Source organism: Nothoprocta perdicaria, unplaced genomic scaffold, assembly GCF_003342845.1.
Source record: "Nothoprocta perdicaria isolate Ctin4 unplaced genomic scaffold, notPer1 scaffold_7, whole genome shotgun sequence".
Classification (NCBI taxonomy): domain Eukaryota; kingdom Metazoa; phylum Chordata; class Aves; order Tinamiformes; family Tinamidae; genus Nothoprocta; species Nothoprocta perdicaria.
This window is the reverse complement of record NW_020455976.1, coordinates 3,036,138-3,062,227: the sequence shown is the minus strand read 5'-3', so window position 1 is coordinate 3,062,227 and position 26,090 is coordinate 3,036,138. Positions and strand designations below refer to the sequence as shown.

The 26,090-nt window shown below is 47.7% G+C and overlaps 1 long non-coding RNA gene across 1 annotated transcript in view; it reads right to left on the bottom strand.

The window, feature by feature from the left end:
* LOC112957140 overlaps positions 1 to 25,047 on the bottom strand; it is a 54,523-nt gene extending 29,476 nt beyond the window's left edge. Inside the window, exon 1 of the long non-coding RNA XR_003251154.1 lies at positions 24,663 to 25,047. This is a non-coding gene — a long non-coding RNA (uncharacterized LOC112957140). The remainder of the gene's footprint in view (positions 1 to 24,662) is intronic.
* Between the last annotated feature and the right edge of the window lie 1,043 nt (positions 25,048 to 26,090).

Sequence of the window (26,090 nt, the reverse complement as noted above, 5' to 3'; positions counted from 1 at the left end):
ATAGGCAACCAGTACCACCAGTCTTCATRTGTCTATGGTCACCCACGGCATAAGAGATATTCCTCAGTCATCATGGAAATTCCAGGGAATTCCTGAGCATTGAATTTTTATTCATCCAAAATGTCAAAGCTCTCCATGGCACAGAGCAGCCTCTACTTGCTTTCTGAAGAGCAGCTGGCCATGCTCAGAACAGTGGGGGAGGGACTAGACCATCCCCCTCACCTCCTCCAGAGACAACGTGGCTAGCAGCACTTGACCACACCTSGTTTGTTCACATTTATTTTCACTCCTCACAGTGAGGAATGAAGTCAAAAATTCATAGCAGGTGAGTGGGTACATCAGTCCAAAGCAGATGTGGTTAAAACATAAAGGATTCTGTCTGTTGGTTAAATTGGAAAATGCAGCCTTGCCAGCTCCTTTGTGTTCCAGTCCTTCCTAGATGAGATGAGGAAAGAGCAACGCGCTCAGCTGGCCTGCAAAGGGCAACCCTGCCTGAGAGAAGACAGATCTTTCTATTCAGCGCAAAATACCAAACAGAAGCGAAGAATAAAGCACTGCAGAAAATGAGCAGGTAAGTACCTGCATTTTATCCTCCGTCGATACCTTTYCAGCATGACTGATGCCTGCAATCTGATTCTGCGTTGTACTGCAGATCCATCCCCCTCCCAAGCTTGCATACCTCTTGCTGAGTGTTATTTTCACTTCATTTGTCCACACAGGCTTTACATACCTGTCATCGTGATATCCAAGCAAGCTTAAACAAAAACATCATCTCTTCATAGAGGACATCTTTGCACTTAAATAGCTGTTGCTCTCAGGTGTCCCATTCCATGAAATCCATCAACAAAACCACTTTGCCTTCCTCAGTGGAGAATGGAGGAAGGATGCCCAGAAAAGGATGCTTTGCATCACAGGATCAGCTTACTGGRGTCATCACTTTTCTGCTTTAATCTTTTTTTGGGATGGAGAGAGGGCCACAGGCCCTCAGCCAGAGCCACTGCAGCAGCCACAGGAGGTTTCACTGTTCACCCTCACTGTACTACAAGGCCATCACATTAGCACGTGGCAAGAGACAGATTTCAAGTAAAGGGCCATCCGATAAACAACCAGACACTGAGGTGGATGCAAGAGCCAGATGAGAAGACAATAAAGCATCCCTTGCAATARTGTCAATTAACTCCCTCTTTTTGTTTCATAGCCCTTCCTGCCAAGTGACTTGACATTCAAGAAAAATGAACTGAACCACCAACTCAGCTGCCATATACATCTCCTCCGGCTCCCCTTCCTTGCCCTGGGGACCCCTAAGCCAGAGGCTAATAGTAACAACTTGCACAGAGAATTTATGGCACCCAGGAGCACTTCAGACATCTGTATTCATGAGAAATTGGGTTTTTGACCTGGGGAAACGCTGTGGCTGCAAAGCTGGCTGCGAGGTGAGCCCAGAAGAAACACCATCAGAATACAGGGCATACCATGAGATCTTCTAGGAGCCCTGTATTTTCTCCTGTCAGTTAACCCCACCATTCACACTTTGCATACAGGTGCCTGTACACCCCCACACCTGCATGTGTTGCATCCTAGGTTCTGAAGTTACATAAAATTGCTGCAGTGGTTTCAAAGCTGTAAAACASCCGCACAGGAGAGCAATGCTATCTTCTAGCTAATTACACTGGGGAGGTAAGGTTAGTGGAACCAAACCCAAGCTGGTGTGAATCATCTGAGCTCCACTGGAGAGAACAGTTACATTATTTACACCAGATGAAAATCTGTTTCAGTAAGTTGAACAGAGCTAGAAAGCACTATAAACAGAGTCAGTTATAAAACAGTAAATGTCAAATTTCTTATTCTTAAAGTAAATCTTTCTCCCACACTGGATTTCAAATCTTGGGGCTATGCCGGGTGAGGAGAAACAAGTCCCCCAGTTCAGTGACATAGACAAGAACAAGCAAATAACCTCAAAAGGAATGTGAAATATAACCCACTCACCCCAGGAACCACAGCACAGGAGGGAAGGGCCCAGCTCCTCAGTCCGTTCAGGCCATCACTTCTGCAGCATTCCTTTGGGATTTGGGAGGCATGAGCTACAGCCCTGCTTCAACCACAGCTACTTCCAAGCAAAGTTCTTACCCTGTCTTTGCAGGGCAGCCTGGTGAAGTGGTATTATTCCCAGAGCTGGGATGACACAGAGCAACTTCCCAGCAACCATTCCCTACAGCAGCACGGGCTTTACCCTGTGCAGTGCTCACCCAGCGCCCCTCTGCGCCCCACAGGACCCCTCTGCGCCCCACAGGACCCCTCTGCGCCCCACAGGACCCCTCTGCGCCCCACAGGACCCCTCTGCGCCCCACAGGACCCCTCTGCGCCCCACAGGACCCCTCTGTTCATATTTCCCTGCCACATGAGTTTGATTCAGCAATTCAGCTGCTGAGCTGATTTGCATATTAATCCAATCACCCTTTGCAATTAAGATGAGAAGGGGAACGAAAGAGGAAGAAAGGATGAAGCCCTCGTGCAGATGTTGCCCTCACATATGGTTTCCCATATGGTCACATATCACCACAATTTCCCTTTACAGGATCTCTTTCCAAAGAAAGCGACTCCAGCCGCTTCCAAACTGTGGAGAARAGATTAAGAAACAGGTAACACTGCAGGCCACTCTGTCATGTCTGAGAGAAGTGCTGAACAGCCACTGCTAAATTACAGCTATCCATCTCCCAGGTTGTACACAGATACATTAATTATTTCTTCCATCCCCCACAGAGACAGATGTTTCCTGTTTCTTTGACATAAGCTGCATGGATCCCTTGCCCGTGCAGCTTCTCTGCGTTGTTGGAAGGGTTTCTTTCCCTCAGACACCACCTTTCAGTTTCTGATAGCCTCCACGGGGAGGCAGTAATACCACCTAGCCTTTCTAAAGAAAGTACCATAATCCTCCTGAATTTGTTAATTCACCCTGCATTGCCTCGTTACGTTAGGATATGTTGTTAGCCCAGGTTGCCAGGCTGTGTGCAAGGCTAGGACTCTTGCTGCAGTGACGTAACTTGCCAAACATCAGTGCTGACTAGTGACAAAACAGACACCCAGAGATGTTAAATTTTTCTTTCATGGCTGCAGCTTCCGAGTAAAGACTCCTTTGACTGATTCATTTTCAGCTCCTCAGCAGTGAGTTTCATATTTTATCATAAGAGCAAGGCTGCTTCGAGGGAGGTGTGATGTGAGGGGATAAATTATAGTAAAGAAAATTCAGGCCATTATGCTGTAAATTGTTTTTGGAGATCTTGGGGTAGTTTACTGATAATTTCRAATGCAACAAGCATTCAAATAATAAATATTTGAATATAATTAAATATTATATTCAATAAATATTTAAGAGAATAAATGCTCCTATCGGCTCAATTTTCTGCTGCCCAGTAGATGCAACCCCACACTTTCCACCATGTGATAGGGCCTTTCAAGCTCAACACGCAGAGCACACATCCTCACAGGGTGTCCTGCACTGAGCACACACGCAACACCATTGACTGTGGAAAACACATCTACAATTGCATGTAACCATATTACACCAGAAATTTCAGATGTCCAGGAGATGCACTAAGGGAGATGCTGCTTCCCTCCAGTCATGCAGGATTTGCCTTGGGATGCTGGAGCATCACGTGCCAAGGCATGAGCCACAGACATGAGCAGAGCCACCAGGAGCAGCTTGCTGGACTTCATAAGATCTGACATATCTGCAGACACAGAAAGCTCCAGGGTTTCTGTAGGTAAAGGAAAGCCCTCAGCATTAATTCTGTCAAACTGTCTGGAGACCTCTGATTAAAGAAGAGCTAGTTCAGGAGATTTCCATCTCAAGTTAATATCTGGTTGTCCACGATCTTGGAGGAATGATAGCTACGGATATAACATCCCAGCTGTTCTCTCCTAAACATCAGTTTCCAGGCAAAAAAAATCTGCCTYTCCGCATATTTCTTATGATTAAAGTTACAAACATTTGACCTTATCAACACTACCAAACACACTCTGTAACCACCCAGAAGCTCACTGCTTTTCATCCCTTATTGCTTAATAAACTTGCCACCAGACTATGGCAACATAATAGTTAAACTAGGCAATTGCATTCAACTCAGTAAATCTGGGAACACAGCCTGTTTAAAAAAAATAAAATTAAAAAAAATAATTGCAGAAATGTGGAGCGCTATGAAGAGATGCTGTCAGTTCAGCCAGAGTTCACAAACACTTCCTCTTGCTACTTCAGACACTGAACAGAGCAGCAATGAGAGCAGCTGTGGGGATGGAGATGCCTARAACTAGAAGAGGAGCCAGGAGACAGCAGGGCAGACCCACACRCAGCCCTGGGAGGAGCTGCAGGGGATGCTCCAGCACAGCCTTTGCTGTGAGGTGCTCAGGAGCAGGGGAGAACGTGCCCAGAAACAGGTGCTTGGCAGAGCAGTGAGGAGGCAGCCCCGCTCCTGGCTCCGTCTGTGGCAAAACAGCTCCTCCTCAAGTTTCAGATTTAGTCAAACTGAAGTCAGCTCACACAACAAAACCCTACATTTTAGTCTAGCTAACCTCTTCAGCCTGTACACCTCGCTTGCCCACCATTTCACCAGTAAATATCCATCCCTTCAACACCCCCAGGCAGCAGCATCTCTCTGCAAGACCCACTCTCACTGYTTCACTTGCCCACCACAAGCTACTGGGATGGAAATGAATAAATCAGTAATTCTGTGGAAGGGCCTTCCCAACAGACAGCTTATCTGTCAGGTCCAARAGGAAGTACAAACACAGGGACCACTTTTTTCCTTCCTGCAAGGACAGGGGCCTCTGTAGAGGGGATTGACCCATCCCAATAAAAAAAGATGCAGGGTCTCTACTGTCTCCCCCAAAGGTACCTTCTCCAGCGCCAGCTCCCAAACCTGTTGTGATGGAAGCTACAGCTGTGCCTGGCTCCCAGGCYCTGCTCTGGGAATTTTTTTGCTGCTGATGCACACTCTGGTGGACCACTTCCAACAAGCTGGGCAATAGATATCCCAGATAGAGAGGAAAGGAGAAAAGGGATTTCCATTAGCACAGCGGAGTTCACAGGAAGCACTACARTTCATAGCATTTACATACTGTCTATACACCACAGCATTTGAGACAGAATTATCATCTCAATGGGTAGATGGGAAGGGGGAATAACAGCTTATAACAATTGTAGCCTAGACAGCTGCTTTTCTTGCTGTATCTGATGCTGCTCAGGGAGGTAAAACAGCTCTGTGAGCAATAGAATGATTCGGCAAACATACACTGCTGCTCCAGGTGGGAGAGCTGCTGAATAATTAGGTTAAAGGAGGCACAATCATGTAAACAGTCTTGGAGAGACTTTCTGGGAGAAATTGCAAACAAAATCATTCATAACTCTGTGTGTATCCATTCTGCAGAGAGCAGGAAGGCTGTCGTGCTGGGCTATAGCACAGCATTTGACACAGACTGGCTGGCCCAAACACCGTGCCTGCAGACCCACGGATACGATTGAGCTCTCGCAATGCTGCTCCACGTCGTGGCATGTTTCAGCTACACGTCAGCTAATCTAACAGTTTTCTGCCACCAGAAATGTTAGTCTTAGCCCCCTACTTCTCCTCCTCCTTTCCCCAACCTGATTATCAGCCACAGGTTCCCACTGCCTCCCCTGTCATGGAGAGACCCTTCCTAGAGGGAATCCAGATCACTAATCTCACAGAGCCTGGTCGGGAGGGCTCAGCTCCATACTGCACAGCTATCACRCACAGAGACACCCTACCTGGTGCAGAAGCCTCCAACAGCAGATCACCAGAACCACAATGCACAGGTGAGGAGAGGAGGTCACCATTTGTTTGCCCTGCTCTTCCACAGGTCTTTGCTGCTGGTGACAAGATGCTGTCAGCACAGATCCCTGCTCTCATCCCCCCGGTTGCCCTTAAGTTCCAAAGCCCAGACACTGGCTCCCCAGCTCAACAGTGGCTCAAAGTCCATCTCAAGCCCTCCTTGCTTCTTTGGGTCTCACAGCAAAGCAAGCCTTGCTGTTCCCATTGTGCATCTTACACATTCGTCTGAACAGCAACARAAGGAAATTGCTGCAGGTACAGCCTCATTCAGGGACTTGGGATAGAACAGTGAGATTCATGGAGCCAAAAACTCAAAGATCACTGGTATATCAGACAGCCATAACTGGGAGTACACCTCAGAAAAGGAAATTGCTTCTCCCACCACTCAAAAATAGCAGAAAAGGACAAATAGGAAACCCAACATCATATGAGGGCTTCGAGAAGATGAGCAGAGTTACACTCATTAAAAAGACCAGGGAAATATTTGCCCATCATTAAAGGGAACAGACAGACAGTTGCTTCCACTTTGTCCTAGAAGGCAAAGTCTAATTATTGCACTTTACAAGTACAAATGCCCCCAAGCTAGTTCTGTTGGCTCTTTCTGTTGCAGCCAGACAGGCAGCAGGTTGCAAAGGCACCACTTGCCTCCTGGCATCTTTGCCTGCAGTGATGCTGAAGGAAATTGTACAGGAGGTTCAAGGCAGAGCCCAGCATCAGATACAGGTGCCAATTTCCAGCAGCTCCCGTCCCCAAGCCTGGCACCACGGAGCCCATCACAAGTAGACACCATCTGTTCCCCCCAGGGCTGGACTGTGTAGGTTTGCTCCATGCTAACACTAGAAACAGGTAGCACATGGCCCCCAGCCCCAGGGCACCCTTATGTTTGGTGGCAGCTCCCACTGCTGAGCACCTGGCCTAAACACACACCTGTGCTCCGGCAAAGCAGCCCTGCCGCGTCCCGCTGGCACCAAACGCCTTGGCAGCACAGCGCTTCCTGGGAAGGCTGCCCATGTTCCYGGGGCAACGACGCTACTGCAGCAGCACTGCAACTCAAGAAGTGCTCCCTGCCAGCTCTATGGGCTGTCCTCATAGCAGGGAGAATCAACAGATCTMGAAGGCTGTGACTGGGGATGCCCCGAGAGCTGCTCAGCTCAGGACACATGCCACAGGTTCAGCTGTACCTGTGTGGGGACAGAAACCCCTTTTCCACTAGGATACAAACTGATTCCACCCATCACAGCAACTGGGAATCCTCTGGAGGTTGCTGTCCACACAGCTCCCTTTTCAGGCTTCTTCCAAAATGAGATGATCAAAAACAGCCTCATCCCACCTTTCACAGGCAACTGAGCAGCCTGAGCCTGGGTAAGTCAGACCCTCCCTCGTCCAAACGTTCATCTGAGCTCTCATCTTGTAGGACATCCCTTGCTGATGCAATCAGCACAGTCCCTTTGAGACCTGCCCTCAGCTCTTGGTCCCCACAACACAGAAGGCAGCTGCACTATAACAACTAATAAGCTCGGAGAGCATTTTCACTGGTATAAACCTCCCTGCTTCCCAGGAAATCAATTTATAGTCCCAATTTATACTGCTATGAGCCCTATCTCACTAAAAACATATTCGTGTTATCATCACACTGCACAGTTAATTGGTATCCAAATATTTGTTGTTACCCACATTCATCACAAGGCTGCTGCCGCCTCAGGGAGCACTTGCAAAAAAGCTGAATAACTTCCCCAGAACTGGTGAAACTCAAAGGGGATGTGCATACTTTGCACACTTAGAGAAACTTTGTGCCCTCATCCCAAACGCCCTACAATCAAAGTCCCTTACAAAATCCAGAGCAAGAGGAACCATCCGCTTGAGGAGAAATTGTGTTGGGGCAAGAAGAAACCCCCTGACTTCCCAAGCTATTCATTTCTGGACCAGAAAGGAGGGCTGCATTCACCTTTCCTCTTGTCAGCCCATTGTGATTAGTTTAGATTTATCAYCAGTCTTTCCTGTTCTCTTCTCCCCTTTTTAATTAGGCCATGGATGCCCTCTTTTCAAAAYTGCCTGGATCCAAACAGAAGCTTTTAAGTCTCAGACATCAAATGGCAGGCAGTTTACTGTAGTTAATTATGGTAATTCTTGCTTCGTAGTAGCTACTCTCTGAAGAATCAAAACTATTTAGAAAAAGCCCTAGCCTCAGGCATGAATTTCTAAGAACATATTTTTTGCCACTTGTTATTTTATGAAGCTAAGTAGCAATGGAAAATTAAAACCCAGAAGGGGAAAAAAACAGAAAAAAAAAGAATAAGCTGTTGGGGGCTACACAATACTGTGCAGTAAGTCTTTGGGCCACGTTTTGCAGCCCTCAGGCACCACACTGCTGAGCTGAGCTCATGGGCACCTAAGTCTAGTGAAGCAGCCCCATTTCCTCCCCATCTGTGGAGGTTGCTCTGATCCATATCCAACATGGACAGGCCCCCATGGGACATGGGGACAGAGAAAGCACAAAGTGCCCTGCAGCCCTTTATGCTCTGGGTACAGGGACCAGGTGGGTGGATCCCCCCCCTCAGCCCCATGCGGGTCCAGGCCTCTGGATGGGGAGTGTGACCTGGTCCAGTGCATCCCCACCACTGCCTGCGGTCTGGGCATCCCGCACAGGGCTAGGAAGTGACAAGTGAGTCATTAAGCCTGTGGGTGACACCGTGATGCACATTGAAAACGACAAGTTCTGTGACAAGACTGCAAGCAAAGCATCACCCTTGTTCTCTGCCCCAACTTTTCCTGGTCAAAATCAAGGACATTAGCCCCTATCTACTTCCTACATCAGCTTTCTGCRTTTCCACAGGAAAAAGAATCCTCATTTGGAAAATTTCACCATCTGGAATGGAGAAAAAAAGGGAGAAAATAGTTTGCTTTTGATTGCTATGGCTACAGAGGCTGCCCAGATAATCTGGGGCTTTAATACATGGATTCTTTCTTTAATGAAAGGTCTGAGAAGTTGGCACTTTTATCAATTACTGAAATATTTAATTTTCAGGTCTGCTTTGCTATTACAGAGTTTGTTTCATCTTCAGGCTCCTTTTTTAGGCAATTTAGTGATTCATCTGGGAATCCAGAAACCATTTGGAGCAGTTTAAGTTAAACTTTCAAATATTTATTACAAGGTAGGTTTAGAGACAGTCAGAAGAATTTAACATATGSGTTCAAAGCCTCCTGCATTCCCCACATCAGAACTGGAAGGAGAGAAAGACAATATATATTCCTAATTTAATCAAAGGCAAGCATCTAAGCAGTAAACTACAGTTCTTTCTAGAAGCTCACTCTACATACTGTAGACATTCATTTGCCAAGTGGTKTGAACAGCTCAATCAGGGTTTAGCATGAAAGAAAATAATTGCTTTTCCTAAGTCACACYAACTCGAACATTGCATAGCACTGAAAAAAATCACCTATATTTTGAAGAATATCCTTTTAAATAGTTTGGTTTTTTTCAGTGAAATAGATCTGGGGCCCYGCCTGGGTTCAGGCGATGAAATTCTGGTCAGCGCTCAGCAAGGCTCTTAACAGGCAGCTGTAATGTGGTTTAAGGTCAGATATAGCTGGCACTTTAGGTCAAACTTATTCTGTACAAGTTAGATGACCCTCAAAGCTCTTTCAAGCCCTGTTTTGTATGATTCTAGTGTAAACAGTAGGCTTGTCTTTCCTTAAATGCTTCAGTAACTGTGGAGAGGTGCTAAGCAGCAGTCAGGAATCTGGTATTTGGGACTCAGATCCATCAATGTCCTTCAGACACACGTGGCTTCAGAGACTCAAATCGCATTAAGCTACACACACCACCTTGAGCACGTTCATCACACACATCACTCATTACAGGCTGGGGGCTGACAGGCAGGTGCTGCACTTGCCAGATTCGAGACACTGAAGAGAAATGGGGCAGTTTAAAAGAAGGCTGCTGGCAAGGACGAGGCCGGAGATGTCCRTTTCCCCAGCCACACGTCTCTAAGACTTCCCCCTTTCAGCAGTCATGGGCTCTGCCTTTTCCCTCCTGTACCAATTAGAGACCAGCCAGCCCCTTAAGAAAACACAGACAATTTGGGCAACAAGGTCAGTGGTAGGATCAGCTGAGGCATAGAGAAAAAAAATCTCCTGTTGGGCTGTGAAACCCATTTGGTGGCAGCAGCAACACCCAAGGATCACACATCTGCAAACCCCTATGCCTCAGAGCCAGCTTTGCTTTCCCAGCACAGTCTTGCCTCCTGTCAGACCCCTTTACTGTGCTTTTGTGGTCTGGACTTGAAAGTCTGTTGCTCCTAAACTAAYTCCTAAGGCAGCTGGGTCGATGGACAGCACTTATCTGACCGTGCTCTCCTCCAGCTCAAGGACTCAAGTTCAAAGAGCTCCCAGCTGCCAAGAAATCAATTGCAGAAGATTTTGGAGATGTGTAAGGGAAAGATGCAGGTGCAATCTGCAAGCAGACATATTGCTTAAAAAATACTCCCATCCCATGTGTTGTCACTTGCCAGCTCTCCTACCCGTGCAGTTCTACCAGCAGAGAGGTCCATGCAGCCATCCTTAATCCAGTTCATAGAAAAACAKCCTGAGGCATTTCAAGTATTTTGTAGCTGGGCTTGTTCACACAGGTTGATTTTCTTTTAAGTACCTCAGTAAAAGCTCTGATAAGCCCTTCCATCAGAGCTGAGCAGTGCTGTCCCTCAGAGGCACACTGGATGGGCAGCATTTACCACCCAAACTGGTTGGAAAAAWATTTTCCTACCCAAAGGGCCCTCTGAACAGAAAAAACCCTCAGGCTGGCTGGAAAGTGGTGACTCGGGCCCTTCTCAGCAGACTGGCTGTGACAAATCCCAGCCCTGGCAMACAGCTCCCTCCATCCCGTTCAACCTGGTGAACTCTGCTGCCAGGACCAGCTGCCAGAGCCTCTCTGTAGCCACATSCTGCACAGATCCACACTCATGTCTCAGGTTCTCCTCATCCAGCACCAGCTGCAGCCACCCAAGGAGACTTCTGCTACAAGCCCCAGCACCACATAGCAACCTCTGATGACAACCACAGCTCCCAGTCCCTGCTCAGAGGTGGGCAGACTGGGACATCCAGCAGGTTCTTCTCTTTATGATGCTAGCTCAGCATTTCCCCATCACCCTAGAGGAACCAGACCAGAAGCCAGGCAGCCCCTCTGCCTGTTCTCTTCAGCCCCTGCTGCAAAAACCACCCACCTCCTGGTTTCTTGCCTGTCACATTGACCAGGCTGCCAYGACACTATTTGGCCACCAAACTGGGCTCATCAGCAAAAAGTTTTCATTGCCATTTTCTTTTTCCCTCCTCTAAACAGATGGTGTAGAATGGGAGCTGTCTTGTGACGCTGCAGCTCTATCTCTAAGTCAACTGCAAAATTCAGTGCTGGTCACAACCCTCCACATCTCATTTAATGGTCTGTCAGATGAGGATAATATCTCAGTAGGTTGCAACAAAGCTTGATTAGTTAATGATTCTAATGCACGTGAGGGCTTCAACATCTGCACACACACACAAACACTGGGATTTCAGTGAGTGGTGGCCTTGCAGATGAGCACATCAAGACRTCTCTAGCAACAGACAAGTAGTTAGCAAGTAGGAAAGCAGAAGTGTCCGTGCACAGACTGCCATTGCAGCAGTGGCTGCTCTGTGCTGTGGAAATGTCCAGCCTGCCTCTCATCAGTGACTGCCCAGCCTCAGAGCAAGGGATCCTGTAACCGTGCAGGGGATGAGGCTCTCGTACAACCAAAACTAGCCAATTATGCTGTGCAAGAGCGTGTCGCCTTTGATGGGCGCATCCACATCGCCACTGCAGGTGAATGCAAAACAGGTTGCAGCTAAATGGGCTTCCCATTACGTTTGCTTTGGGCCACAATGACTGCCTATGGAGAAAAATCTAAGTGCTTTAGGCAGTTATTGTTAAAAAACGTTTGCGGGAAGAAAGGATTTTGCAGTGGGGGGAAAGAAGGCTCATTTGAATAACAAAACAATTTTTGTTGATGTTGTTGTTTATGAGCAATTTAAGCCCCAGGGTGGGTAGGAAGGGGAAAATAAGAGGTATTTATCTGTCAAATATATTTTAAATAGACATTACCAATGATAAAAATCCTATTTTGGGTTTGAGCAATGAGTAGCACATCATAGTTTCTAGAAAGGAAATTAAAGTAAACGAGACAACTTAATGAGCCATGAAAATATTGTAAAAAGCAGTATGTATTTTAAAATAAACACAAGTAATATTTCATCCCCATTTAAGCACTTGACTATTTCAATTTATTCAGCCCATCTTGCCATGCCCTGCTGGAAAGGTTTGGCAATGAAGGGGCATTCAGCTTCATGGTGCCCAGTCGCAGGGCAGCGGCATTCCCAGGGCAGAGCCTGAGGCACATGAGGAGCCCCTCAAACCTGGGTGAGCTCGTGCTCACATCCCCTGTGCTGGGCAGCTTCACGGCCCAGAGGAAGATCAGGAATTGCAACCTGCCTTCACAGACAGGCTGCTGGCCACAACCCCAGGCTGCCCTTGCACCAGGTTAGGAACCTCCGCAATTAGCCCACTTGTAACRTTGCTGAGATGTCCAAGGAAAAAATAACACTCACTATTACTAAGCACATGACATGCAATTTGTCAGCTCTATGATAAACCTCTGTTGCTTAAAATCCATCTTAGAAATCATTATGGCTGGAAAAGACCTTCAAGATCATCAAGGCCAACCTTGTTTCCCTCCCTTCAACCACTGCTTCACCTTGAGAACTCACTAGAAAGCCATTTCTACCCACCACACACAAACCAGTTTTGAGACCAGCCCAGCTCCATGTTTGATTCATATAAAACASCCACAGCTCAGCAGCTAACAGCAAGGCAGGTGACAAGCAGGACACCCAAATACCAAGGGGGTCAGGCCAGAACAGCTCCTGCATTAACAGCAGCTCCCATTCCTTGTGGCCAGAGAAGGAAGGAGTTTGAGTCACCTCCAGCAGTTCACGCGGTCAGTGAGAGAAGTCAGCAAGTGAGGCAAAAATCCATGGATGTCTCAGTACTTACACAGAARCACTGTGCAAAGAGTTTCTTGTTGTCACTACCTCAGAAAAATAAGATGTGCCTTTTATACTCTGAGAAGTCAATCCCACTTGTTTTTTTTTAAATAAACACCTGATATAACCAAGACAGTGCAGACATACTGCAGGATGTTCACAACATTCAAATTACAAAGAGCAATCACTCTTGACTGGCATCTTTGACATATTTTGACTTGAAATTCAAGAAGATTCATTCTTGATATAAGAAAAAAATTTATTTCAAGTAATTGCTCTGCAAGCAGCACTTTGTTATAAATGGATCGATGCATATTTCTTTGGAAGAAAAAAACAAATATATTTGTAATTAGCAGTAAGCTAATTACTGCAGTCTCCTGCACCCAGCAGTGACAGGTTAAATCAGCCCCACGTGCAGCCTCCGGAGCTCTGCTTTGGAAGGCAGAAATGGGAAGGAGCAGCAGGGAGGCGAGTTGCCCCCCGCTCCTCATCCTCACTTTGTGTCCCTCACAGCTTTCTCCCTCACACCTGCTACTGCTTAAGCTGCCTTCATGTGGTCTGCTACAAGTGCAGATTATCTGTCAGAGCATAGGCTTAACCAGGGTCTTTCTTGAAGGGCTTTTCCAGAGCCCCAGAGGATACAATCCCTACAGCCCAAGCRCTGTTGCTTCTCACACACTGGCACATGTTATGGCCAGGAAAAGATACACACACACACACACACACAGAGTTCATTTTTTCCCTAGAGATCAACAGAAGGCCCCTAAGGAACAATGACCATTTTGCYTCTCTTTTAAAGGCCAAGATGTTTGGGTTTAAATTTTCTGTCTCCTTCAAGTCCTATCCTGATCTTCCCTCAAAGGTAGAAAAKCAGGTGTAGTAAAAGGAGGTAAATGGACCTGAAAATTTTGAAAGATAGAAATATTCCTGTTTGAGCTGCAGTGAGGCATTTTCTTTATCTGAATGGTATCAAGATRCTTTCCACCTAATGTGCTGGAAAAACAGCAGAAAGTTTTGGCATCAACTAGAGCCATGTCATGAAAGTTTCCATTCTCTGCTTTCAGATGGAATTTGGCATTTCTCCCTCCCACCTCGCAGCTGCAGGGAGGTGGGTCTCAAGCCATGAGCTCCCCCATGCACAGGAGCACCAGGAGGTTTCCAGATTCCCACGTTACATCTATGTGGGAAGGAAGGCAGCCCCTTTGCTGCAGGAGAGGCAGCAAGATCCCTCAGGGGCCAGCATCTCCCATGCCCAAGTGCCCACCAGGACCTCAGCTCCTCACAGCCAGCCCTGGCCCTGCCACAGGCTCTGCCAGAGGCAGGGCAGTTGCAAAGCAAGTGCTGGGGAGGATGATTCAGAGAAGGAGCTTAATTTAGCCTCTCTGAGTCACCCTGCAGAGGAGATTGCCTCTTGCCAGCTATAAAAAGAAGTGGAAAGATGAGCCTAAGCCTGCCAGCGCATATCCCCTTCCCCACGTTACACCTAGCTGGCTCCAGGACTAAACCCACATGGCCCAAGTCTCCAGCCAGTGCCTCAGTGCTCAACCTCAGCTCCTCTCTGCTCAGAGGAGAGAGCAACAGCAACCAAACTGCAGCTGCTCTCATTCCATGGTGCAGGGTCTGAGTGGAAGCATTCATGTTTCACCTTGTGCATGGCACTCCGGGCCCAGAGGAAACACCAGGATTTGGGTTCAAGGACAAGCTCCCAGACACGGCATGGAAAGGCAGCACTGATGAGACTTTCAGAGACATGGAGTCAAACAGCATCTGCTCTGCACCCACTTACCTAAAAAGCAACAGAAAGTCAGGGCTCATGCATCTCGCTGCTTTTCTAAAAAGGCTCCTGAGCTATTAAGGAAAAATGGGTTCCCAGAACCACACTCACCTTGGCCTCTCACATCRTGAGCATTTCTCAGATACACAAAAAAAAATATAAACAGGCTTTTAAAAGCTGGGACAGGGGTCCAGGTGAGGTGCCTGGATTCCCATTTCTTTGCAAAAATCTGCTGTGCTACTCTATCCTTCAGGAACAGAACTGCATGACAATGCTATCTGAGGGTCTATCCACCTGCAGCTTCCTTTCTCCATATTCTTCTGGGACCTTTTAAACCTGCTGGRCCTTTCTGAACCTGGCAGTCAGTTCTGAACAAATCTGCTTTTTGTCCTTCGAGCCACACAGTTATGGATGTCCCCCAGAGCTCACCCTCAGCTGAGGCATCAAGGTGGACAGGGGCCTCGTGCCTGCACAAGGCCACACGAGGCAGGGAGGGAGACCAGGTTTCTCCCCTGGGCAGCCTCCATCCCTCAAGCCTGCGCTCACACTCGGCACAGGCACCAAGGCACATYGGGCAGCTCCTACCATCACAGTAATGCCAAGAGAATCCAACAAGTTCCCACCAAGAAGCAGCATCACCAGCATTGCTGCTGGAGAAATTCCCATGCATTAAACCCTCTTGTTTATTCCCATTTGTACCTCTCACAAACACTTGTGAATCTGAAATGATCTGGAAAAGCAAGTGTTTTGCAGACTAGACCCTGCTCAGCGCACAGCATTGTAGCTCCTAAATTATTAACAGTAAAAAATGAGGTGTCCCAGAGCTGATCATTTCTGGGTGAAGAAGAGTGGGAGGGAGTAAGAAGAAAGGACTGTGCYATTATAGGTTATTTTTGTCTGACATTTATATGCTTCTCCATTAGCTAATTGATGACACAGCCTATTTAATATTATCTCGGCCCCCAGTATTTATAGCTCACCAATTACTACAGCACCTAGCTGGTACTAACAAGCTATTCTCAGATGAATTTGGGTGCTCACAGCTAGATCCTTTTGTGTAAATACATGTGAACACCTTCAAATCAGGAGTTATGCTGTTTTACTCTGTCCAAATATTGACTCTATCCACAGGAGCAAGGGAAAGTCATGTTTGACCAACCTGACAATCCTGGCCTTCTACAATGGAATGACTGGCTGGYTGGGAAAGCCATTGATGTTGTCTACCTTGACTTCAGCAAGGCTTTTGATGCTATCTCCCATAACATCCTCATAGGAAAGCTCCAGAAGTGTGCATTGGATGAGTGGAGAGTGAGATGGATTAAGGACTGGATGGCAGAGTTCACAGGGTGACCCTGCACCACATGCTCTAGGTGTCCCTGCTTGAACAGGGRGTTTGGACTAGATGATCTCTACAGATCCCTTCCAATCTCAACCACTCTGTGACTGTGAGCTCCTTCCCTCCACGCAGAAGCGGCCCCAAACATCTCCACAATGCCAACTCGCAGCACTGAGCAGCGGCTACACAGCCTTGGCCAAGGTCTCGCCCTCGGAGCAGAGCACAGAAACGGCACTGCCTCCTTGGCACCACAGCCCATGGGAGAAGCYGCATCAGGGCAGAGCAACCTCCACCTGCCAGAACTGCACTCCCATATGGCTGACCCACACCAACAGCTCAGCTTTGCTCTGGCACTCTCTCCTGCAGTACATTGCTAGGAAAACATCATCTCTGTGCACTGATTTCTCACATGACCTCCTACCCTACAGCTTCCATCTGACAATGACAAATGCTCAGTCCTAGTGACTCCTAGAAAGAGGCCCTCAGCAAGTCCCCTTGCTCTCTCAAGGCCCTCAGAGCCCAGTGCTGGCATTCAGCAATCCTGCTCTGAGGTGTTACAGCTGCTGTGAATGGGGGAAGCTGGCTGTGATAAAAGGACAAATTTCTACTAATTGTAAACAATGTTGAGGCCCATGTGCTTCATTCTTGTCTGTATGGAGTAAACCTGAGGAATGATGGAACCAGGGGAGAACACTTGAACTTTCATTGTACTGGGTAAATGCTTTGTAACATTAACAAATCAGAGAACATTACTTAGTAAGCAGCAAAATGCCAAGCTGTTCAGATTAGCCATGCTCAGACACCTGCTGCGACCAGTGGATAATTATCCAAGAGCAGAGAACAATCTCTCAAAATTAGCACTTGTCACAGGGCTCTGCTGCCTGGAGCTGCACTTACCAGGCCCAGAGCTGAAACCTGCRGCTGACCCCAAACACAGTAAAGCCTTTCCAGGGGTTTCTCCCTGCAACCTCCTCCTCAAGCAGATCTAGCTTGGCCTTAAAAAGCACCACAGCTTGCTAGAAACCAGCAGGTTGCATTGCAGCTGCATCTGATCTGCCACCCTCTCCCACTTCAAGGCCCACAAGGATTCCCAGGACTGACACCTTCACTGCCCTTCACTACATGAGGAGTGAGGCCACACAGTCACCAGACAAGGAGGGACAATTGCAGCTAGAGAGGATGCTCCTTTCCCAACATGTCCTGCCTCTGCCAAGCCATTTCCCAAAGCACACAGGGCTCAAGWGCTCGGTCTGGCCTGCAGCATCCTACAACACAAACAAACATCCCAGACCCAGGCTGCTCCCAGCCACCCTGCCTCCTTTCCCCACCCCATTCCCAGCCAGAAAACCTACCTTGGATTTCTAAGTGCCTTCCTGCAGCAACTTTTGTTAAAATAAGCACATGYATTTGAAGTGCTTCTGTTTCAACAAGTTGGCACATTCTGCTAAAGGGCTTTCAGGCAGAAACCTCCCAACCAGCTGTAGTATCGTTCAACATTTCTATGAAATTCTTTTTTTATTCATAAAGACTGTCTTTATTCTTGAAGTTAGAAAGTGACTGGGAAAGTTTGCTTCCAAGATTGCATTCCTCATTGGCAGCTTCTCAACACTAAAAAAGCTACAATAGCCTTAATTTTAAAAGGGAGGGGAAGGCTGCAGAGGCACCAATGGAGCAGACTGGGTAGGCTGGGGGAGAGCACCAGGCTGTGAGCTCCTCTCTGCACCCAAATGCTCCCTGTTGGCTCTTCCACTAAACCAGAGACAAACCTCCACAATCTGCTGCTCTGGAAAAGGGCATTTACCACTAGAGAAGTATTGTACTTCCCTAGATTCAACCAGAGCTTAGGGCAGGACATCCAGGCATCTTGCACAGAGGAGACCCAACAGAGCTGAGGCAGGGAGGAAGGTTTGCAGAGAGGAAAGCCCAGCTGCAATGAGGGCTACCCTTCCCATCCCATCTCCTAAAAGAGCACCCTGCACATGCCACTTGTGTGCCCATCACCAGCACAATCACCTTTTAAGCATTTGCAACACTTGCTGCAGTTCCCCAACATAAACCAGGCTGCAGTATCAATGTTAAATCATAAGGGGAGATGCTTTTCCATGCTGAAGCAGTGCTTTAAAATTCCTTAGACCTGCTCTATTAAGGAAAAAATAACAATAAAGTCTACCCGCCGTTCTAAACCAGTAACAAGCTTGCCTTTAAAAATAGATTAAACAAAAACATAGCCTTGGAGGAGATAAATGCAAAAATGTAATTAGGAAGAAGGAAATACAATCTCAGCCTTGCTAGCCAGACCTACTCCTGTCGGCAGCATGAAGCACTGCTGGGGAACAGGGCATCTCCAACGGTTCTGCTGGTTTTCTTGGACTCCCAGCACCATTTTCAGTTAAACTGAAAGAAGCAACACCCAGAGGAAACAGGCTCTGCCCCTGTGCAAGAACCACCTCAATGGGCAAGTCYCTCTGCAGACAAGTCATTTCTCATCTGTAGGAGTGTAACAGCACCATGAGCCTCGTCCTGCTCTGCAGCTGCCCATGCAGAAACCTCTTTGGATGAGGCCAGACAGACAGGCCCTGGGTCACACACACCACACATCTGAGGTGGCCACAAGCATGACCAGGTCCTGTTGCAACTGAACCAAAACATCCTTGACATTATATAAATATCTTTTAAATAAGCATCCTCCTTATAGGACTCCTATGGAGTCCATAGGACTCCTATGAAGTCCTAATATCTGGAAACTTGAGCAGGCATTCCCACCATCCACATCGCTCTTGCACTRAATGAGTCAAGTCACACTAAGTACAGTTCAAGAGACATTACATGGCAGTTGGGAAACTGTTCGCGTATTTGCCAGTGGCACCAACACCACAATTACCATTGCTATTTTATCTCCCCATATCYGTAATGCTGATGAGGGAGCTGACGACTGTGCTGGTATTTAAGTGGTTTGTTCAGCTTAAAAACATTTATACCCCTGGACTGCAAAGTACAGCATAAATCTAATCATCTATCACACATGGACTTGATATGAACACTCACCACCATATCAGGTGGAGCAATCACAAGTAAAAATGCAAGGTGATTTGAACTGCAGCTGCCTGCAAGACTGACAAGGGTATTAGAAGAAAAGATTCAAATAGAGGGTAAGTATCTCACTCAAACATTGCTTTTGCTGTGCTGACTCCACATGGAAAGCAGTGACTCAAAAAACTTCTTACTACATTTGCAGTATTTCTTGTAACAGCCCAATCCAGCCAGGATCACCTGGGGCTCTATTCTGGAAGTTGCATCTTTTGAGCAAATGAGAGAGGGAACAAAATGCCTCGGGCCAGGACAGCCAGTGCAGGCAACCTGGCCTGGATCCTGGAACCTTTATCCCCCCAAGCCCCTACATCAGCTTTGCCTCAAATTCCCATCTGTGCACTAGAGCCAAGGCTTTCAAGAGTGCATTAAACATGGATCTGTCACAGGTATAACTGTGCAGAAGTCAAAATAATCTTGTACTTCCAGCTGCCTGCCCAAGAGACAATACAGGTCTCCCTTAAGCATGGTCATTATGGTCTACGTTGGCCCCATTCTTGTGGGATTTACCTGGAAAGTGCTGGAAAGGGCAAAATGCCCTTACAGATACCATTTCTCTCTGTTGCCACATGAGCTCTGTAAAATCCACTTTCTACCACAACACAATCAAATCAGAGGACAGTGGAGCAGGTTTTGCTTCCTGGGCACCCAGTGAGGCCAATAAAACCAGCAGAGTTTGTGAAGACATCACCTCTAGCCAGACAGGACCAAGAAAATGCCCTGTCTTCCATTGGTAGAGATGCCAGGTCAAGGCACCCCATGGGTTCCCCAAGCTGTGACCAAACACACCAGCGCTCTGCAGTAGCCACGTGAACATCTCTGTGAGGACAGGAGGCTGTGGCCTAGACAACAGCCATCATCCAATGCAGGTGCTGAGGAGCTGGCATCAGCCTGACACCTTTCYCTAAATTCCCTCCTCCAGCCTCAGTGCAGGCCAAGGACAAGAGGAGTGCACATACAGGCTGGGGCCTTCAATCCAAGCATGGAGACACACCTTCACCTGGTCCACACTGGGGGGAAGGGGATGAAGCTGCTTCCCATTCAGAGGACTTTTTGGCCTTTCACCCGCCCCAACAATCTACCCACAACACTCACCAGCTCTAAGGAACATCCAGYCAACTGTACTTTAAATGACAGCATTTCCCAGCATGAATATTCCTCAACATATCAAGTCTCCTTTTTTTTTTTTTCAAAAAATCAAATACATCCACAGAGAATTTTYATTCCCCCCACACTCCTCTTAAATTTTCTAGAATTTGAGATTCCCCCAGGCCAAATTTCACTGAGCCACATTAAACTAATAGCCCCATAAAAGGTCCATTGCAAGAGGTAATTGCATTGCAAGACTTTCCCATAAAGAGCATAAAAGGGCTGCCAAAGGCAGTTTCCTAAGGTCAATTAGCCCATGTTACCAGAGCTCGGGGGGAAGCCAGTCCTGGTGCTCCACTTTATGACATGTTTAATCAAAGCCCATGGGTTGCTGCTCAGATGGGCCAGCAGGGAAGGAGACGGGCGAATGGCAGCGCATCCCAACTGCCACTAGGCAGCCCCACCAGCCCTCATGAGGGACAGCACCAGCACATGAGCAGGGCTGCAAGGGCAGCGATGAGGACGTCGGGCAGGTTACGGTGTCACAAGAGACAGGACATCTGTGTTCTCCAATGCCAGGAGATAGTGCTACAACACACCAGACCACAACACCTCGCAGTGCTCGTGTGAGTTTTACCTCAGGATGTGGCRCCAAAGCTCTTGGACGCCCCTGTCTGTTGTCAGCAAAAAGGCCTCCTCAACCCATCTTGCCCCAGAGCAGAAGCAGCAAAACAGCCACAGCCTCTGGCTCCTTCTTCCCTCCAATACAGTTTTTACCCAGATGTTTCACATGCCTGGACAGCAGAAGAGCCCAGTCCCCATCCTGGCAGCAGCCTGTGCCACCGCTTTCCCCACAGACCTCGGGCTGGAGGCAGCCAAGGGCAAAGCAGACACAGGCAGGTGCCTACAGGGAACCAGAGCTGCCAGCACATGAAATAAAAGAGCATGAAGAAACTCAAGCTTCAGCTGCAAAACTTGGTCAAAGCCCAGCAGAAGTCTGCTAGCTGCCAGCAGAGGAAACGGGCAAGCGCTCCGAGGTGCTCGGCAGAAGCCTCACATAGTTTGCTGCCAGCTCACGCTAAAGCGGAGAGGGAAAAAATCATCTCTCCCTCAGCCCTGCAGTAAATTACAAGACACGTCCCTCGAGAGCACAAGGTGAAGCTCTCGATCAGACAAGCAATGCTGGCGTGTAATTCCCCTTGATATTCCCGATTTGGATGTTAGTGCTTGTGAACAACGCGTGACTGACGGTTCTGGAAGCCGCAGGCTCCTGCAGAGAGCCAGCAGAGCCCCAGCCGCACAGGCTCCCCACRCAGGCCTGGCCCAACCAGCACAGGGAAAGGCTGCCCTGTGTCCACACGTGCCTGGGGAACGGATCAGGCTCCATCGAGCTCCTCCATCCAGCCCTCRCAGTCTCCACCAGAGCCAGGCACTCAGGGTCAGCCAGTGCTTCGTGGGACAACCTCCCACCCTGTAYGAGATGGGGGAAACTCAGGTCCTTCACCCAAAACACCGCATCTCTGTGGATCTAAGTCACATTGTCAGCAGCAGGCACAGACTCTGCCAGTGTCTAATGTCTCTCTGCCCTGTAGGAGGAGGCCAAGTTGGGGCCAGGAAGGGGAATTGGTATCAAGTGCTTTAACACAAAAGATACCCACATCTTCCCTCCCTTGGCACCTCACCACCAGCAGGACCCACCACTGCCAGACCCACAAGGAACCATAGCCTCAGCACTCTAGGTACAGGAGCACCTCAATGCATCATATTAAGAGCAAAGAAAGAGTAGCTCCTGATTAGATGCAAATTGAAAATACACTAAATCCCCACTAATGTACTCAAGCAGAGATGTGTTGACTTAGGCAACAGAAGTCACTTAATTGCTCCCTTCTTCCAGTTGACACACAAAGCTCTGATTTTTCTGCAGCAATGCATGTAAATTAAAAGACTCATTTCAACAACACAAAAAAACAAGATCTGCTCCCAAAAAAACAAACAAGCAAAACCCAAACAGAATTAAGGAATTTTGAGAAAAACCTCTTTGGCAAGGAAAAACTACCATTAACAGTCAGCCGAATTAGCAACTGTTACAAGCATTATGATCTACTAAATATCTCACAGCTACGCAAAGAAAAATGCAAGTCCAGTAAAGAAGGCTAGTTTGAGATTGAGCTTGCCTTTCTCTTTTCCCTCTATAGCAGCTGAATTTGCAAGGGACTTCATAAATGGATAGACTTGTACACACTCAGATAAGATAAAACTTCAGTGATAGGTTTTGCTAACCTGCCCAGAGAGAATACATCCAAATGATTGCACAGAAATTGCAGGAGATGAAGCAGGATGAAGTGGTTCAGGTGGGGACTTGCAAATGGGAACACTTATTAGGGCCAGGCCCCCCGAGCTCACGGTGAGATCCAGCCACATGCCACTGCACACACTTCATGMAAGGGGCAGACAAAGTTTCAGCATGGCTTCGTAGAGCAGAAACGAGCAATTCTGAGGATGGTCCCCAAGTTGCAGGTTGCCACCCATCAGGAGAGACATGGTAATTGAACATGTGTTTGCTCCTCGCTTGCCCTGATTGCCAAGTGAGAGAGGCTCTTGGAAATGCTGCCACAGGCAGCTCCTGCTCTGGGGTGACAAAGGGAGTTTGAGCAAACACACTTTACTTGCCAGTGCRGCTGACTGGGAAAGCACATGGGGACAGTCTCCACAGCCCAGCTGCCATTGGGTGACTGCTGCCACAATCACTTGTGACTGCAAGAATATTCAAGCAGTCTYAAGAAAAACAATTTTTTTCATTGGAGTGGGGCACAATGCTTCAGAAAAGTCTGTTCTTTGGCTAAACAGCTGCTTTTCTCTGGAAATACCCCTTGTTGAAGGCAAAGCTCCAGGTTTGCCTTCAGAAGGATCAAGAGGGAAAGGTGTCAACAAGTTTCTCCATACAGACTGTGGGGAGAAATGGTCACCTAACATGACGAAGCTGCTTGCAAAATACCACTCCCTTACTATTTGTTTTTAATCATACTAGAGTCTACAGATACCAACAAGGCTTTGCTATCAGTGTTATATCACTGCACAAACATRCTCTGTTTCTACAGTGACACTTGGCAAAGTGAGATTGACAAAACTGGCAAATATATACTTAATCTTAAGTACATTAAAAGCCTATGTAGAAAAGCTAACTTCAAATTAAAATGGTTTTAAATTACTACCACTTCACTTTCTCCCTAGGAAGAGCCTTGGAAAATGGTTCTTACTGAAAACAGTTTGCAGATAAGTAGCCAAGACTGGCAGGGAGTGCACTGTTATACCCACTTCCCACCTGKGAGCTGAGCAAGATCACCCTTGGTGCTGAGTGCATGACCACAAAACTCCCTGCTCACTAGAAGTGAATTGAGGACAGCTGTGAAATGCCCCCAAGTCTAGAGCTTTTTACCATCCCTGGGAGGCAGACACCTCCCTATGACCTTGAAGGCACCTAGGCTGCAGCAAAAAAGGTCACAACTAAAAGGCTGCAGATGGACCTGATCAGCCACAGATGCACCTGATTAAGGGACTGCTTCAGAGTAAAACCCAAGTCCAAAGCTAATTTTGGGCACCTGTCCCTGCATCATCAAAGCCTCAGTGCTGACAACATACGATCCCAGCTAGGCTCCCTTCACAAGAGCACATGCATACCCAGACTTGCATTCATACAAGGTGGTCCTAGCTCAGAGCACCCACAGACCCTCAGTGAGACACTGGTGTTTGAAGCCCCAACCCAAGGGGCTGATAACAGCCAACCTGCAGAGAGGCAACAGCTGATGCTGCTTATCCCACACCTGAAACAAGTTGCAACAGAAACACATAGCACAGGGGCACAAGTGGATCAAAGGGGTGCCTGACCAGGGAGAGTGTGGCCACACATTTCAGACACCTAAGAGAGGGACCAGAAAGCCCAGCAAGCTCAGAGCCCAGAGAGCTGGAAAATTAAGTCCCAAATAAGATGGCAGGATCAAATCTGACAACCTCCAAGGCAAGGGCAGCCAGACTCACCCATGCAGGCAGCTTTAAAAGCACACAAGCAGGGAAGAGCATCAAAATCAACCARCCGCTTTTAGAAACAAGCTAAAAATATTCTCCCTTAAAAGAAAAGGCACAAGAGCTAAACCACCTACTGGGAAAATATTCCTCCACCACTGAAGTACCGAAATACAAGTGGACCTGATTTAGATTTGCCAGTTTGGGTATGGGCAGGTAGGATCTGGCAGCCCTCAGGAAACACAGAGCTACCTCTGCAGAGGTGGTGGCTGCCTGGCTTCTCTTACCAGCTTCCCTCCATCTCAATCCAGGGTAATTCCATCCTGGGAAAGGTGCTGGTGGTAGGGAATAAATCAGCACTCTCTTTGCTAGCAATTCTACAACTGGTGTGCAATAATTTCATCCAAGTACAAGAATACAAGAAAACAGACTGGTGGAGGCTTACACAGATACTGCAACCCACCTGCAAAACATGCCGCAGGACACACAGCCAAGCTGCTCCGCAGGGGCTTCTTGTCCCACGTTGCCAGGAGAGCTGCTCTTTTTCCTTTCACCACCTGGAGTCACCTTTCCTGCAGGTTCTTCCTTTCCCATCCAGCAGCAGCTCGCTCCTTGAGACTATTTAGCAGGTAGCACTATAGCTGTTTTTCCATCCTAACATCAGGGTACAGCTCCCTGCAGACTAGGRGAGATCCCAGGGCCAGCAGGGCACCCAGGCAAGGCAAACACACCACACTGGGCAGTCACGCTCAGCCAAGAGTCCAGATCAACAGGAGCCTCCACAGACCTGGGAGCAACAGAGCCCACTGGGCCACAGCAGCAAAATTGGAGAGCAACAACACCAGAAAGCTCCTGGGAAGATGGTGGTGGCCCAGGCTGGGCTTAAATAGGCTGGGAAGAATCCAGGTGAGGCCAATCAGGGACATAAAGGCCCAGGTGAGGCCAATCAGGGTCATCAAGGCTTGTTAGGCTGGCAGGGCCTCTGCACTCTTGTGAAATCTCTTGTAAAATGTCTTGTTAATGTGGTAGCAAGGATTCCCCTTTTCCTTCTCCAAATCCTGCCCTGGTACATTTGGAGCTCTTAACATTGCAAAGMCTGAGTTGTAACCTGCTTTTACACTGCTGTTTATTTAACGTGTTCCCAGATTTACACCTGCAGAGTGTGTTATCGGTTATACAGTATGTGCTACTACTGCTCTGAATTTATAAAGCYGAGTGTAAATTAAGGGCTGGATTCCTGTGCCAAGTATGCTAGCAGCTAACAGGCAATCACAGAAAGGTCACACTCTGCRCTTAAAACTCAATAGCTCACTTTAYAGTGCCTTGTTTGAGTCCTGCTCACACATCTGATGAATATAGGCCCACCAGACAGATCAGAGCTTAAGTTATATGGGAAGTTACTTAAAACATTGCCTATATGTCGCAAGAACCCTGATAGTAAACAGTATTATACACCCTGCTCCCTGAAAGATAATCCAGGAGATTTACTATGCAAGCTCCTACAGGTGCAATCCATTAAAATAAAGGAAGACTCCTTCTTACCTAAGTGCCATGGATCACCACTCTTTGTCTCCATCTTTCTCCAAGTCTTCCAGGAACAAGAAGTTAAAGACTGCCCGCTACTTCCAGGCTTACATCTTGCACAAACTGGAGCTCAATTAATGTGATTCTGCAACAAAACCTGGAGCAGCTCCTCAGAACCGCTGCTCCCAATGCAGGAGTGACTGAACAAATGATACTCTCATTAATGCTCTGCCTTCCCCACCGTGCGAGCTGAATCCTTGAAGGCTGAGAGCACCTCAGCATCAGCTGGGTTCCCAGGCATCTACAGTGATTTTTCAAGTTTCCTGACTTTTAGAGAGTGGATGGGGGCAGGGATTGGGTGCTTTAA